This window comes from Pleurodeles waltl, chromosome 6 (genome assembly GCF_031143425.1).
Source record: "Pleurodeles waltl isolate 20211129_DDA chromosome 6, aPleWal1.hap1.20221129, whole genome shotgun sequence".
Taxonomy (NCBI): domain Eukaryota; kingdom Metazoa; phylum Chordata; class Amphibia; order Caudata; family Salamandridae; genus Pleurodeles; species Pleurodeles waltl.
The window spans coordinates 260,428,578-260,443,273 of NC_090445.1; positions in this window are offsets into that span (position 1 = coordinate 260,428,578).

Genomic DNA, 14,696 nt, shown 5'->3' on the forward strand with positions numbered 1-14,696 from the left:
CGGCGCAGCTGACTGGTGTGCGTAAAAAAAATGACTCACACCAGGCAGCGCCGGCGTAGGGGAAAATGGAGCTTGGGCGTCAAAAAATGGGGCAAGTCAGGTCTGAGGCAAAATTTTGGCCTCAACCCGATATGCGCCATTTTTATTGACGCCCAACCCCCATTGAAATGACTCCTGTCTTAGCACAGACAGGAGTCATGCCCCCTTGCCCAATGGCCATGCCCAGGGGACTTATGTCCCCTGGGCATGGTCATTGGGCATAGTGGCATGTAGGGGGGCACAAATCAGGCCCCCCTATGCCACAAAAAAAAAAAAAAAAAAAAATACTTACCTGAAATTACCTTAAGTTCCCTGGGATGGGTCCCTCCATCCTTGGGCATCCTCCTGGGGTTGGCAAGGGTGGCAGGGGGTGTCCCTGGGGGCATGGGAGGGCACCTCTGGGCTCCTTCCGAGCCCACAGGTCCCTTAACGCCTGCCCTGACCAGGCGTTAAAAAATGACGCAAAAGCGGCTGGACGTCATTTTTTAAGGCCCGCCCACTCCCGTGCGGCATTTTTGCACGGGAGTTTAAATAAGGCGCACATGCCTTAGAGTCATTTTTTTAGAAGGGAACGCCTACCTTGCATATCATTAACGCAAGGTAGGTGTCCACACTAAAAAATGACGCAAACTCCAAGATCTTTGGCGCTAGACGGGTCTAACGCCAAAGTATAAATATGGAGTTAGCTTTGCGTCGGATTTGCGTAAAAAAAAAAAAGACGCAAATCCGGCGCAAACAGAGTATAAATATGCCCCTTTGTCTTTTACAAATAACTTCCCCAGGCTGAGGGAGAAGCCGATAGAGTGGTATCAGCAGACAGACAGGTTTTTGAAGCTTGCAAAGTGTCTTTGGGAAGACTTGAACACGCTGTTTGAGATTATAGTTCAGCTGACTTGTGGATTGAATGCAAGAGGAGTGTTGATTGGCCGACAGCGGAACCGCCAAGTAACAGAATGACAGGAGCACCGTCTCCTGATGTAATGAGGTACTACTATAAGGTGATCGAGTTTTTGAAGCAGAAAGTGTCAGTGGCCTCTTCACTGAGGGTAGCAGGGCTGACAGGGGCAGGGGCTGAGGTGCCTGGGGCAAAGGAGATGCCCACCCTCCTGGGTGAGCGGCCACAGGGCACACGTTGAGGGGCTGCTGGGAGGGCGGTGCTGGTGGGGGCGTGGCGGCTGTACCTGTAGATGCAGGGGGCACAGAGGGGCCCGCAACCGCAAGGGAGCTCCCATCAGAGGAAGAGTCTGTGTCGTTGGTCTCAGCTCCTGTCCCCGCCGTGGAGTTCCCCTCGCCTTCCGTCCCACTGGTGAATTCGGAGTCAGTTGTCTCGCCCTCCAGGGCCAGGTGCGATGAATGCAGCTCCCTCCAGCTCCGGTGCCACTGCTCCTCTGCCTGATGATGCTATAGCACACAAGAACAGGGAGACCACATAAAGGGGGGGGGAGACAGAAGAAAGACATGTTCAGCGCATGCAATATCGCTACTGTTGGCGGACACTACAGACACAGCAGCCCTCTGCTCTACGCCATGAACTTAGAGTTCCCTCATTAATCACAGGGCCATGGGGTACAAGGCCTATGCCCGATTGCTGCACACATGGACATCACAGGATCCTGACTAGGTGTAGTTGGCTCTTAACACTGGTGGGGTTGGGTGCCACATGGCCCGCCTTATGAAGGGACCTTGCCTACAAAACTCGCCATGGCCTAGGGGTACCCACAGCCCACCTCCCCCATCCAGACACCTCCAGTGCGCACTGATTCAGCTGAATGAGAGTGTACTCACCCCCTTGTGGCTGCTGTGATGCTCTCAAGCGCCCATCCAACACCGGGTACGCCACCGCCAGGATCCGGAACATCAGGGGGGTCATGGTGCAACAGGCACCCCTCCCACGTTGGGAGGCCATCCCCAGCTGGGCCTCCGCCGTCTTCTTGCTCCAGCGGCGAATGTCCTCCCATCTTTTCCGGCAGTGGGTGCTCCGTCTGTGGTGGACCCCCAGGGTCCAGACTTCCTTGGCGATGGCACGACAAATATCCTTCTTCTGGTGGGCGCTGACCTACAGGAACAGCACAGGGGAAAAGGAGAAGATATAACCGTCCGGGCCGTCACAGTCATTGGCCCGCGTTCCTACCCTTGCCATGACGCACATACACTCACTGTTGTTTCATGCACGCCTCATTCTCCCTTCCCGTATCTTACATCCACACCACTCCACACAGGCACTGCCCATACAGCATGCTCACAGTGTACTTACCTGTTTGTCTGGAGGACCGTACAGTAGCGTGTACTGGGGGAGGACCCCATCCACTAGTTTCTCCAACCCCTCCGTGGTGAAGGCAGGGGCCCTTTCCCCAGACACATGAGCCATTGTCGCTTCCAGACTGAGGTCACAGCAGCACTTGTAGTGTAGGTCCTCTCCTGTCGAAGATCAAGTATCAAGTGAGTGAATAGATAGAAAATGGCGGTCACGTCAGCAGCGGTGCGCACCGTCACCGGCCGGCGTACATCGTCATTGGCTCCTGGGACCCATAGGCCCCAATGTTAACCAAAGCAGGATTGCACCGCGGTCTTCGACTGCATACCGCGATGGTGTACAACGCCAGCGCAGTTACCTCATATCCCATTGTCCCACCTTACAGGTCAGTCAGCCGCCATTTCAGGGGGCCACATGGCATAATTTTTAATTGTGTCACACATATTTAGGCCTTGCATAGACACCAAGACAGGCCAATAGCGGATTGAAAAATTTGTGCAATGAAGTTGTGTTTTCGTACCTCAGTGTTGGCTGACCCTCTGCTCGCTGTTCTCCTCCATAGAGACCGTCCGCTGGGGCAGGTGAGGAGAAGGTGGCATCCTCCGGATAGTGTGGGCGTATTCCTGTTGGCGTGACGGTGGAGGTTTCGTTCTCGCCAGTTTATCACTGACCTTTGGGGTGGCGGACTTGTGTAGGTGTCTAAATTTTGGCAGATTCAGAGCTGTGGGTTGTAATAGCTGTGGTAGAATTATGCGGCCGCAGCGGTGTGTTGGCGGTCTTCTGCACGGCGGTAAGCGGCAGTTACCGCCAATGTTGTAATGAGGGCCAAAGTGTCTCCAAAGAAGCTGCAATACTGTCAGAAAGAGGTGAAATACCTACGTCATCTAATTAAGAAGGGGTTGAGGAAAATATCAAAGGAAAGAGTGACCGCCATATTGCAGATGAATCCCCCAACGTCTCGAAGAGATGTTAGGATGTTTCTGGGAATGGTGGGCTACTGTCGTCAGTAGATCCCAAATGTCTCAGTTATCTCCAAGCAATTGGTGAGACTGACTGTCAAAGAGGTTAAAGATGGGCCAGATGTCATAACCTTGTCCAAAAAACAAATGAAGGCATTCATTGAGCTGAGAGAGTGTGTGTGTAGGTCTCCAGCTTTAGGTATGCCTGATTACACGAAGCCTTTTGTCCTGTTTTGTCATGAATGTGATGCATGTTCTTTGTCTGTCTTGACACAGGTCCATGGAGGTGCAAACCGACCTGTATCATATTTTTCAGCTACTTTGCACTCAGTTGCAGCAGCCTTACGGGGTTGTCTGCGTGCAGTAGCAGCAGTTGGTTAAAGCCTTACACAAAGTAAAGGCATAGTGATGGGACATCCTTTAACAGTTATGGTGCCATACTCAGTTGAGGTTTTGTTAACCCATACCAAAACGCAGCACATGACAAATGCAAGATTGACAAAATATGAAACGATCATACTGGGGTCACCGAATGTGACTTTGAAAAGATGTACAGTGCTGAACCCAGCATCGTTGCTTCCCAATGAAAATACAGAAGTTGAGGATGCTGATGATGTAGAACATGATTGTCCTGAGGTAACAGAACTGTGCACCAAACCGAGACCTGACATTAAAGATACCCAATTGGAAGAAAATGACTACATACTTTTTGTTGATGGCTCATGTTTGGGAGACTCAGTAGGAGTGCTGAGAGCCTGATACGCTGTGTGTACAATCACTGGTATCCTAGAGGCCTCCTGGCTTGAAAGAGTATACTCTGCTCAACTGGCTGAATTGGTTGCTCTTTCTAGGGCAGGTTATGCCACTGACAAACTAAAGGTTACTATCTATGCCGACAGCAGATACGGATTTGGAATTGTTCATGACTTTGGTCAGTTATGGTCTCAGAGGGGTTTCCTGACCTCTTCTGGCTCACCAGTGAAAAATGGTGAAAGAATTAAGGAGTTGTTGCACGCAATTCAGTTACCTCATGAAATTGCCTTGGTGAAATGCAGTGCTCATGTGAAATCACAAGACTTTGTTTCAATGGGAAATGGATATGCGGATCAAGTCGCATTGAACTGTATATCATTCAAGGATCAATGGGAATTGTTACCGGAAACAGAAAATCAGACATGCACAGGTTATGCATTCAAGGTGGTTGACACGTTGGAGGAATTGAAGCTGTTGCAGGGCCGTGCCAGCAAAGATGAGAAACGCACTTGGGTTAAGATGCAATGTATACAGAGACCAGATGATTTGTGGGTTTCAGATGAGGGGAAGATGGTTTTACTGAACAGTTGTCTGACACAGTTTGAAAGGTTTTACCATGGACAAGCACATATTGGGAGAGATGCCATGATCAGGTTGTTCAAAATTGACTGGTTTAACCCGAAGTTCAGACAAGCCGCAGAAGTGATTTGTCACAGGTGTATCATCTGTCAGCAGATGAATGCGGGGAAAGGGACCGTGGTGAATTTGAGCCACATTGGGAGAGCAGGAGGTCCATTTAGCAGAATGCAATTGGATTTTATCGAGATGCCTGTGTGTGGAGGTCTGAGATGTGTGTTGGTGATTGTGTGTATCTTTAGTCACTGGATTGAAGCTTACCCTACGCGCAGAAATGACAGCCTTATAGCAGCAAAGCTTCTGCCTAGGGAATTGATTCCACGTTTCTGGTTTCTGATCTCATTAGAATCAGAGAGAGGAAGTCACTTCAACAACGAGGTGGTTAAGCCCTTGTGTGCAGCATTGAACAATGAGCGGAAGTTGCATTGTAGTTACCGCCCTGAAGCCTCATGACTAGTGGAGCAGATGAATGATACCTTGAAATCGAGAATGGCAAAGATGTGGGCAGCTACGAATTTGAAGTGGCCTGATGCGCTGCCCTTAGTGCTAATGTCAATGAGAAATACACCCAACAAGAAAACAGGACTGTCGCCTCATGAAATTCTCCTGGGCCAAGCTATGAGACTGCCCGCAGTGCCTGCAAATGCTCTTATGAATATCACGGATGATATGGTGTTGGACTACTGTAAGGGTCTGGCTGACGTGGTCCGCTCTTTCTCTCACCAGGTGGAAGCAACTACATTGCCACCGATAAATGATCAAGGTCACAATCTGAAAGCTGGTGACTGGGTTGTCATCAAGAAACACGTGAGGAAGTTGTGTTTGGAACCAGGTTGGAAGGGGCCATATCAAGTAATACTGAAAACTACTACTGCTGTGAAATGTGCGGGAATTCCAAACTGGATCCATGCCAGTCACACGAAAAAGGTGACGTGCCCAACTGATGAGGAAATTGAAATGTCGAAAAAAACAGCTACAGAAAAGGAAGACTCAGGGCCGTAGTGTAATCAAAGGGGAACTGAGACAGAAGGAGAGCCCGTTGAGGACGGCTTGGTCACTTCAGTAAGAGACGAGACCCAAAGGGGTGACAGTGAGCCTATCTCAACTGAGGCGCCCGGAGGACCGACCCAAAGAGAGGTTCTCCCAGAAGCAGACGGATATGGGTTTGAAGTAGAGCCTCTGTCAGACCCAGAAGGCGAAGGAGTTGAGACAGGAGAAAGTCAGTGTTCAGACTCCTCCTGAGAAAATTGCAGGTCCATTGAGAGAAAGCACTATAAAGTCAGAGGAGGGCCACGAGCTGCCACAGGAAAAATCAAAGACCAAGGAGTCACTGAAAGGAGATAAGTGGCAAGAGTCGCAAGTGACAAAAGGAAAGGTGGCTGTTGATGAAACAATAGAGGAAGAAGTTGATACTACAAGGAAAGAAGATCTCAGTGAAGGAGAATTACAGGGCAAGAGTAAATTGAAAAGAAAGAGAGTAGCAAACAGAAGGTTCGCAGGTCCTGAATGGGCATATGCAACATCAGCTGAGTGGCAACAAGAGTTCTTGGCATTCTGCTTTGATCGAGAAGTCCCAGGTCAATACTATGGTACCTGAGTTTGGCCACAAAGAAAAGAGACTGTGTTAAGGGGAAATTGAACTAAAGGAAGCTGAGAAAAGAGACTGATAAGTTACCGGATGTGAAACTGTTAACCTGAATTGACCTTTGAAAACTAATTTTGACAAGCTGCTAACCCGAATTGACAAGGATCCTGGGAGTGAATGAAAACCTGTAGATACTTGCTAAAGAGAGACTTTGCTTAGCTTTAGCCGAGAAAAGAAAAAGGAGAAAAAGCTTTAAACCATCCTCAGTTGGTTGTTTACACTTATAGCACTCTGCTTTCTGATTCTTTACGGATCATGGCTAACACTAGAGATGATGATAGGGGAAGTAGGCTTTGTAAATGTTTGGGTGTTGTTCTGGGTATTATGTGTGTGATATTTATTATAGTTATGATTGTGGGTAAGCCTTTGATAGATAAGGACGAAACTAACAATACTACAATTCCTGAGACCACTGCTTCACTAACAGCTTGGGAGAGGTTTGAGCAGGACCCGAGTGCCCGTATTTATACTCCGTTTGCGCCGAATTAGCGTCGTTTTTTTCGACGCAAATTCGGCGCAAAACTAACGCCATATTTATACTTTGGCGTTAGGCGCATCTAGCGCCAAAGTATGGCCAAATAGCGTCATTTGCGTGAACGCCTTCCTTGCGTTAATGAGATGCAAGGAAGGCGTTCCCGTCTAAAAAAATGACGGCGACGCAAATGCGTCGTATTTATACTCCCGGGCAAAAATCACGCCCGGGAGGTGGCGGGTCAAAAAACCCCGCATTTGCGCCACAATTTAACGCCTGGGTCAGGGTAGGCGTTAAGGGGCCTGTGGGCTCAAAATGAGCCCACAGGTGCCCTCCCCTGCCCCCAGGGACCCCCCCGGCCACCCCTGCCCACCCCAGGAGGACACCCAAGGATGGAGGGACCCACCCCAGGGACATTCAGGTAAGTTCAGGTAAGTATTATTTTTTATATTTTTTAATTTTTTTTGGGTGGCATAGGGGGGCCTTATTTGTGCCCCCCTACATGCCACTATGCCCAATGACCATGCCCAGGGGACACAAGTCCCCTGGGCATGGCCATTGGGCAAGGGGGCATGACTCCTGTCTTTACTAAGACAGGAGTCATGAAATGGCGTCTGGGCGTCGTAAAAAAATGGCGCAAATCGGGTTGAGGCGATTTTTTTGCCTCAACCTGACTTGCCCCATTTTAAGACGCCCTAACGTCATTTTTTCCCAACGCCGGCGCTGCCTGGTCTACGTGTTTTTTTTCCACGCACACCAGGCAGCGCCGGTCTGCTTGCGCCGGCTAACGCCATTCCATAAATACGGCGCCCGCATGGCGCTTCAGAATGGCGTTAGACGGCGCAAATTTTTTTTACGCTAAACTGCGTTAGCGCAGTTTAGCGTCAAAAAGTATAAATATGGGCCAAGATATTTGCATGAGGGAACTAACACGAAAGGGGAACTATCTACTAAAGTTTTCTATCGCTTGCTGAGTGAGTATGTTGACACTATGGATGGGAAAAATTGTTATGTGTGTACACAAATTCCTGTTTCGGAGCAAGAGGGAGTTACCTATCATAGTTTACCTTTAACCTATGTGATAAGCTGTAGTCTGTTACTAACCCGATTCTATAACCAGATAGAGATACAGTACTTTTACTCTAATCATGATCTTGTGTTTTCTTATGTGCCTATCATAGAGGATCTGAATAGTGTAGAAAAATACTATGCCATAAAATTAGTTAAAGGGTTCTTTGAGGAAACATTAGCTATTAGTACGTCTTACGCACACCGCAATAATCTGACATGTTTGCTTACACCTGTAGAGAAAAGCTTTATAGATCACACGGAAGATAGGAGAAGAGCTTTGAAAGGGAAGTTAGAGAAGGGATTGCAGCAACGTTCCTTTATTAGTAGTGAAAGCTATAGTGCAGTTAGGGAACAATGGAAACTAGCTTTAGATGCACTACATGTAGGAAAGCTTTGCATAATGCAACCTAAGTCATATTATGACAATGTGTTTGTGGGAAAGAGTGAATGTAAGCATGTGTTTTTGTTTCAGAGTAAGTGGACATTCATGTTAAATGGACAGGATCCAGCGATCCCTGGGATCTATTATATATGTCGACTTAATAATTATTACCGTCTCCCAAAGGTTATTTTGGGATAGTTTTCCCAACGATATATCAGTTAGAGGACTTGAAGAAGTTTCCAAAATTGTCTGAATTACCTCGTATGTGACTCTTCAAAACAGGCTTGCTTTAGACATTCTTTTAGCAAAAAATGGCGGAGTCTGTAAGATGCTTAATGAGCGTCACTGCTGTGCCTACATACCTGACAATAGTAATGAGATTAGAAGTATGCTTACTAACCTAACAAGAGATAGTACACTTTTGAAGGAATTTAAGGAGCCTGGTGTCTGGGAAAAGGTTGGAAGAGGGACTTGCTAAGGTGGGAAGTTGGTTTAGTAATATTTGGCATGGGATATTGGCAAAAATCATACAGGGAATATTGACTGTTTTAGCTTGTTTATTTAGATTATGGTTATCATGCAAAATTAGTAAAAGAATTAGAGAGAAATTGGCAAAACATAATACAAAGAGGGAAGAAAAGAAAAGGGAGAAAATGTTCAGAGCAAAATATGAAAAAGCAAAGGTGTGGGATAAAATTGAGATGAAAGAACTTAGAAGATGAACAAATTGTGAAGGAAAGGGATTTGTGTGATGACAAGAGACATCAGAGGAGGGATTGTTGGAGTGTGACTTTTATAATCAATATTAACATGAAATGCTTGCAAAATAATGTATAATGAAGCTGCATTGAAAATGTGTTAGAATAGCATTAATGCACGCATTTGAAATGTGCCCACGGGGCGTGGCCAGCACTGTATACGATGATTAATGAAACTGACTAATAATGAATTAGCACTGTACTTATGAATGACTTTGTATTAGCGTTAAGAGTTATGTATTAGGGTTTTGTTAAATTAATCATGAGGCCTTAGTTAGCATTGGTCTGGGCCTAGCTGCCTGGACTCATATTAACTGTGTTTTCTAATGTGCAATGTGCTGTTTTCCTGAAGGACACGATGCTGTACTTTTCCAGAAGCTAGAGATGTGTGTGTAACCGTAGTAAATTCTTTATCATGAGACCAGACTTGCTCAAGTAGACATTCTTGCCGAATGCAACAGTGTAATTTGCAACAGGTACAAGGTCGCCGAAACCAAGGGAAGACAATGGAACTACTGACTGGAGTGACTAGTGTAACTTTTCCTGCATGACATTCTACCCGCTGAAGACATCAATCACAGAAACCAATAAACTGCATGAGAACTGTCTTAGGTGAAAATTCTAGTAAGGTGAGCAACGGATTATTGGACAGAGTTAACGATGCACCAAATATTGCCCAATTGGAAATTAGAGACTTGTTCGACAAGTTTAATATAACGGCGGGACACAAGGAGAAATCAGCCATTCGTAGCCGTCCTCCCCGCCACTTTGATGCTGTTACTTGTCCTTACTCCTGAGGAGACTTTGGGGGTCATTACAGCATTGGTGGTAAAAGCCGCTTACCGCCGTGCAGAAGACCGCCAACACACTGGCGCGGCCGCGGAATACCGCCACTGCCATGATGACCCACAGCTCGGAATCTGCCAAAATCTAGACACCCACACAAGTCCGCCACACCAAAGGTCAGTGATAAACTGGCGAGAACAAAACCTCCACCATCACGCCAACAGGAATACGCCCACACTATCACGACCCACGAATCCACGCAGCAGTCTTTCAGCCGTGGTATTCCATTGGCGGTACACACCGCCGTGCTCAAAATACACATTCACTTACAAAACACAACCACATTGGACAATTCGAAATACACACACCTGATACACCTATACACACCACTCCCACACACTCAATACACAATAAAACACACACCCACATCACCCACAAACCCTTACAACAACAATTGCAACAGAAGGCCAGAGAGAGACACCACCAGAAAGAACAATAGCGTCCACAGGCACTCAACACCATCACTCACACAACATCCACACACCTCACACAACACACCTCTAAATATCACCCCACACATCACAACACACACCACCCCACACATCACCCACACCACCCCATGGCACCACAAAGACACCCCAGATTCTCTGTGGAGGAGCTCAGGGTCATGGTGGAGGAAATCATCCGGGTAGAGCCACAGCTATTCGGATCGCAGGTGCAGCACACCACCATAGCTAGGAAGATGGAGCTACGGCGAAGAATCGTGGACAGGTTCAATGCAGTGGGACAGCACCCAAGAACTAGGGATGACATCAGGAAGAGGTGGAATTACCTACGGGGGAAGGTGCATTCCGTGGTCTCAAGACACCAGATTGCGGTTCATAGGACTGGTGGCGGACCCCCACCTCCTCCCCCAGAACTCACTGCATGGGAGGAGCAGGTCTTGGCTATACTGCATCCTGAGGGCCTCGCAGTAGTAGCTGGAGAAATGGACTCTGGTAAGTCAAACATTTAACTACTTCATCCCCCACCCACCTGCATGCTATCACATACCCCCACCCTCGCCCTCACCCCATCACTCCAACTCCTCACATATGTCCCAATATCACAAACCACAGATCCCAAACCCAAGCCCTGCATGTAACACCAAAGCATGGACACCCATCACCAAAGCATGTCCACTGCACATACCCATAACACCCCCCTAAACCATTATCACACAAGGTCCCACACAAGAATGCAAGCACTGGGCTACAGGGACACCCACCCATTGCACACCATGGCACAAACAGATGCAATAATCATGCTTTTACACCCATGCAGGACCCCTACCCAGCATCACCGGACAGGAGGGTCCAGACATGTACACTCCACCCACAAAAGAGGCCCACAGTGATGACAGCAGCTCTGTCCAACTGGATCTAGATGACCAGCCCGGCCCATCTGGGACCTCAGGACAGTCGGTTCCCCTCACACTGCCACAAGCCACAACAGAGCCTCCCCCCTCTGGAAACACCAGTACAGCACCCACCCAGCGGGCCCATACCTCTGTCCCCAGGACACGTCAAGCAGCAGCGTGTCCACCACTACAGGGAACCCAGGCTAACCCACCACCCCAACAACACCAGGGACCTGGGGGCAGTGGTAGTGGGCACACGGTTCAGGGGACAGAGGCTTAGGGAAACAAGGGAACTGGGAGGGCTGCTGTGCGACAGGGGGAGGACAGGCCCAGGGAACCCACTCTCCACGAGGCCCTCTCAAACATCATGGGAGCCTACCACCATTCCCAGGAGACGATGGCAGTGGTACTGGCCAAGTTTCAGGAGACCCAGTGGCTGCAGGAGGAACAGTATTTGGGGTTCAGGGAGGAACTCAAATCCATCAATTCCACCCTGGGCACTATTGTAGGGTGCTGAAGGAACTTGTCAACACCAGGAGGGACACTGTGGTACAACAAGGGGCCCCTGACACTAGTCTGGACGATGAACTGCCCACCACCTCCGCCGGCGCTAGTGGACAGGAGGCACCACCACAGGACCACAACACCAGCACCCCACCCCCTGCAGATGGAGAACCACCCCACAAGCGGTCCCTGAGATCCAGGACAAAGACAGAGAACAATGCCAAGACCCCCGCTGTAGGAGGCTGGACTGGCTTGTAGTGAGTACCAAGGGGTACTTGCACCTTGCACCAGGCCCAGTTATCCCTTATTAGTGTATAGGGTGTCTAGCAGCTTAGGCTGATAGATAATGGTAGCTTAGCAGAGCAGCTTAGGCTGAACTAGGAGACGTGTGAAGCTACTACAGTACCACCTAGTGTCATATGCACAATATCATAAGAAAACACAATACACAGTTATACTAAAAATAAAGGTACTTTATTTTTATGACAATATGCCAAAGTATCTTAGAGTGTACCCTCAGTGAGAGGATAGGAAATATACACAAGATATATATACACAATAGCAAAAATATGCAGTATAGTCTTAGAAAACAGTGCAAACAATGTATAGTTACAATAGGATGCAATGGGGAAACATAGGGATAGGGGCAACACAAACCATATACTCCAAAAGTGGAATGCGAACCACGAATGGACCCCAAACCTATGTGACCTTGTAGAGGGTCGCTGGGACTATTAGAAAATAGTGAGAGTTAGAAAAATAACCCTCCCCAAGACCCTGAAAAGTGAGTGCAAAGTGCACTAAAGTTCCCCTAAGGACAAAAGAGTCGTGTTAGAGGAATAATGCAGGAAAGACACAAACCAGCAATGTAACAACTGTGGATTTCCAATCTAGGGTACCTGTGGAACAAGGGGACCAAGTCCAAAAGTCACAAGCAAGTCGGAGATGGGCAGATGCCCAGGAAATGCCAGCTGCGGGTGCAAAGAAGCTTCGACTGGACAGAAGAAGCTGAGGTTTCTGCAGGAACGAAAAGGGCTAGAGACTTCCCCTTTGGTGGACGGATCCCTCTCGCCGTGGAGAGTCGTGCAGAAGTGTTTTCCCGCCGAAAGAGCGCCAACAAGCCTTGCTAGCTGCAAATCGTGCGTTTGGCGTTTTTGGACGCTGCTGGGGCCCAGGAGGGACCAGGAGGTCGCAAATTGGACCTGAAGAGAGAGGGGACGTCGAGCAAGACAAAGAGCCCTCATTGAAGCAGGTAGCACCCGGAGAAGTGCCAGAAACAGGCACTACAAGGATGCGTGAAACGGTGCTTGCTGAAGTTGCACAAAGGAGTCCCACGTCGCCGGAGACCAACTTAGAAAGTCGTGCAATGCAGGTTAGAGTGCCGTGGACCCAGGCTTGGCTGTGCACAAAGGATTTCTGCCGGAAGTGCACAGGGGCCGGAGTAGCTGCAAAGTCGCGGTTCCCAGCAATGCAGCCCAGCGAGGTGAGGCAAGGACTTACCTCCACCAAACTTGGGCTGAAGAGTCACTGGACTGTGGGGGTCACTTGGACAGAGTCGCTGGATTCGAGGGACCTCGCTCGTCGTGCTGAGAGGAGACCCAAGGGACCGGTAATGCAGCTTTTTGGTGCCTGCGGTTGCAGGGGGAAGATTCCGTCGACCCACGGGAGATTTCTTCGGAGCTTCTGGTGCAGAGAGGAGGCAGACTACCCCCACAGCATGCACAAGCAGGAAAACAGTCGAGAAGGCGGCAGGATCAGCGTTACAGAGTTGCAGTAGTCGTCTTTGCTACTATGTTGCAGGTTTGCAGGCTTCCAGCGCGGTCAGCGGTCGATTCCTTATCAGAAGGTGAAGAGAGAGATGCAGAGGAACTCGGCTGAGCTCATGCATTCGTTATCTAAAGTTTCCCCAGAGACAGAGACCCTAAATAGCCAGAAAAGAGGGTTTGGCTACCTAGGAGAGAGGATAGGCTAGCAACACCTGAAGGAGCCTATCACAAGGAGTCTCTGACGTCACCTGGTGGCACTGGCCACTCAGAGCAGTCCAGTGTGCCAGCAGCACCTCTGTTTCCAAGATGGCAGAGGTCTGGAGCACACTGGAGGAGCTCTGGACACCTCCCAGGGGAGGTGCAGGTCAGGGGAGTGGTCACTCCCCTTTCCTTTGTCCAGTTTCGCGCCAGAGCAGGGGCTAAGGGGTCCCTGAACCGGTGTAGACTGGCTTATGCAGAATTGGGCACATCTGTGCCCAAGAAAGCATTTCCAGAGGCTGGGGGAGGCTACTCCTCCCCTGCCTTCACACCATTTTCCAAAGGGAGAGGGTGTCACACCCTCTCTCAGAGGAAGTTCTTTGTTCTGCCATCCTGGGCCAGGCCTGGCTGGACCCCAGGAGGGCAGCTGCCTGTCTGAGGGGTTGGCAGCAGCAGCAGCTGCAGTGAAACCCCAGGAAGGGCAGTTTGGCAGTACCAGGGTCTGTGCTACAGACCACTGGGATCATGGGATTGTGCCAACTATGCCAGGATGGCATAGAGGGGGCAATTCCATGATCATAGACATGTTACATGGCCATATTCGGAGTTACCATTGTGAAGCTACATATAGGTAGTGACCTATATGTAGTGCACGCGTGTAATGGTGTCCCCGCACTCACAAAGTTCAGGGAATTGGCTCTGAACAATGTGGGGGCACCTTGGCTAGTGCCAGGGTGCCCTCACACTAAGTAACTTTGCACCTAACCTTTACCAGGTAAAGGTTAGACATATAGGTGACTTATAAGTTACGTAAGTGCAGTGTAAAATGGCTGTGAAATAACGTGGACGTTATTTCACTCAGGCTGCAGTGGCAGGCCTGTGTAAGAATTGTCAGAGCTCCCTATGGGTGGCAAAAGAAATGCTGCAGCCCATAGGGATCTCCTGGAACCCCAATACCCTGGGTACCTCAGTACCATATACTAGGGAATTTATAAGGGTGTTCCAGTAAGCCAATGTAAATTGGTAAAAATGGTCACTAGCCTGTTAGTGACAATTTGGAAAGAAATGAGAGAG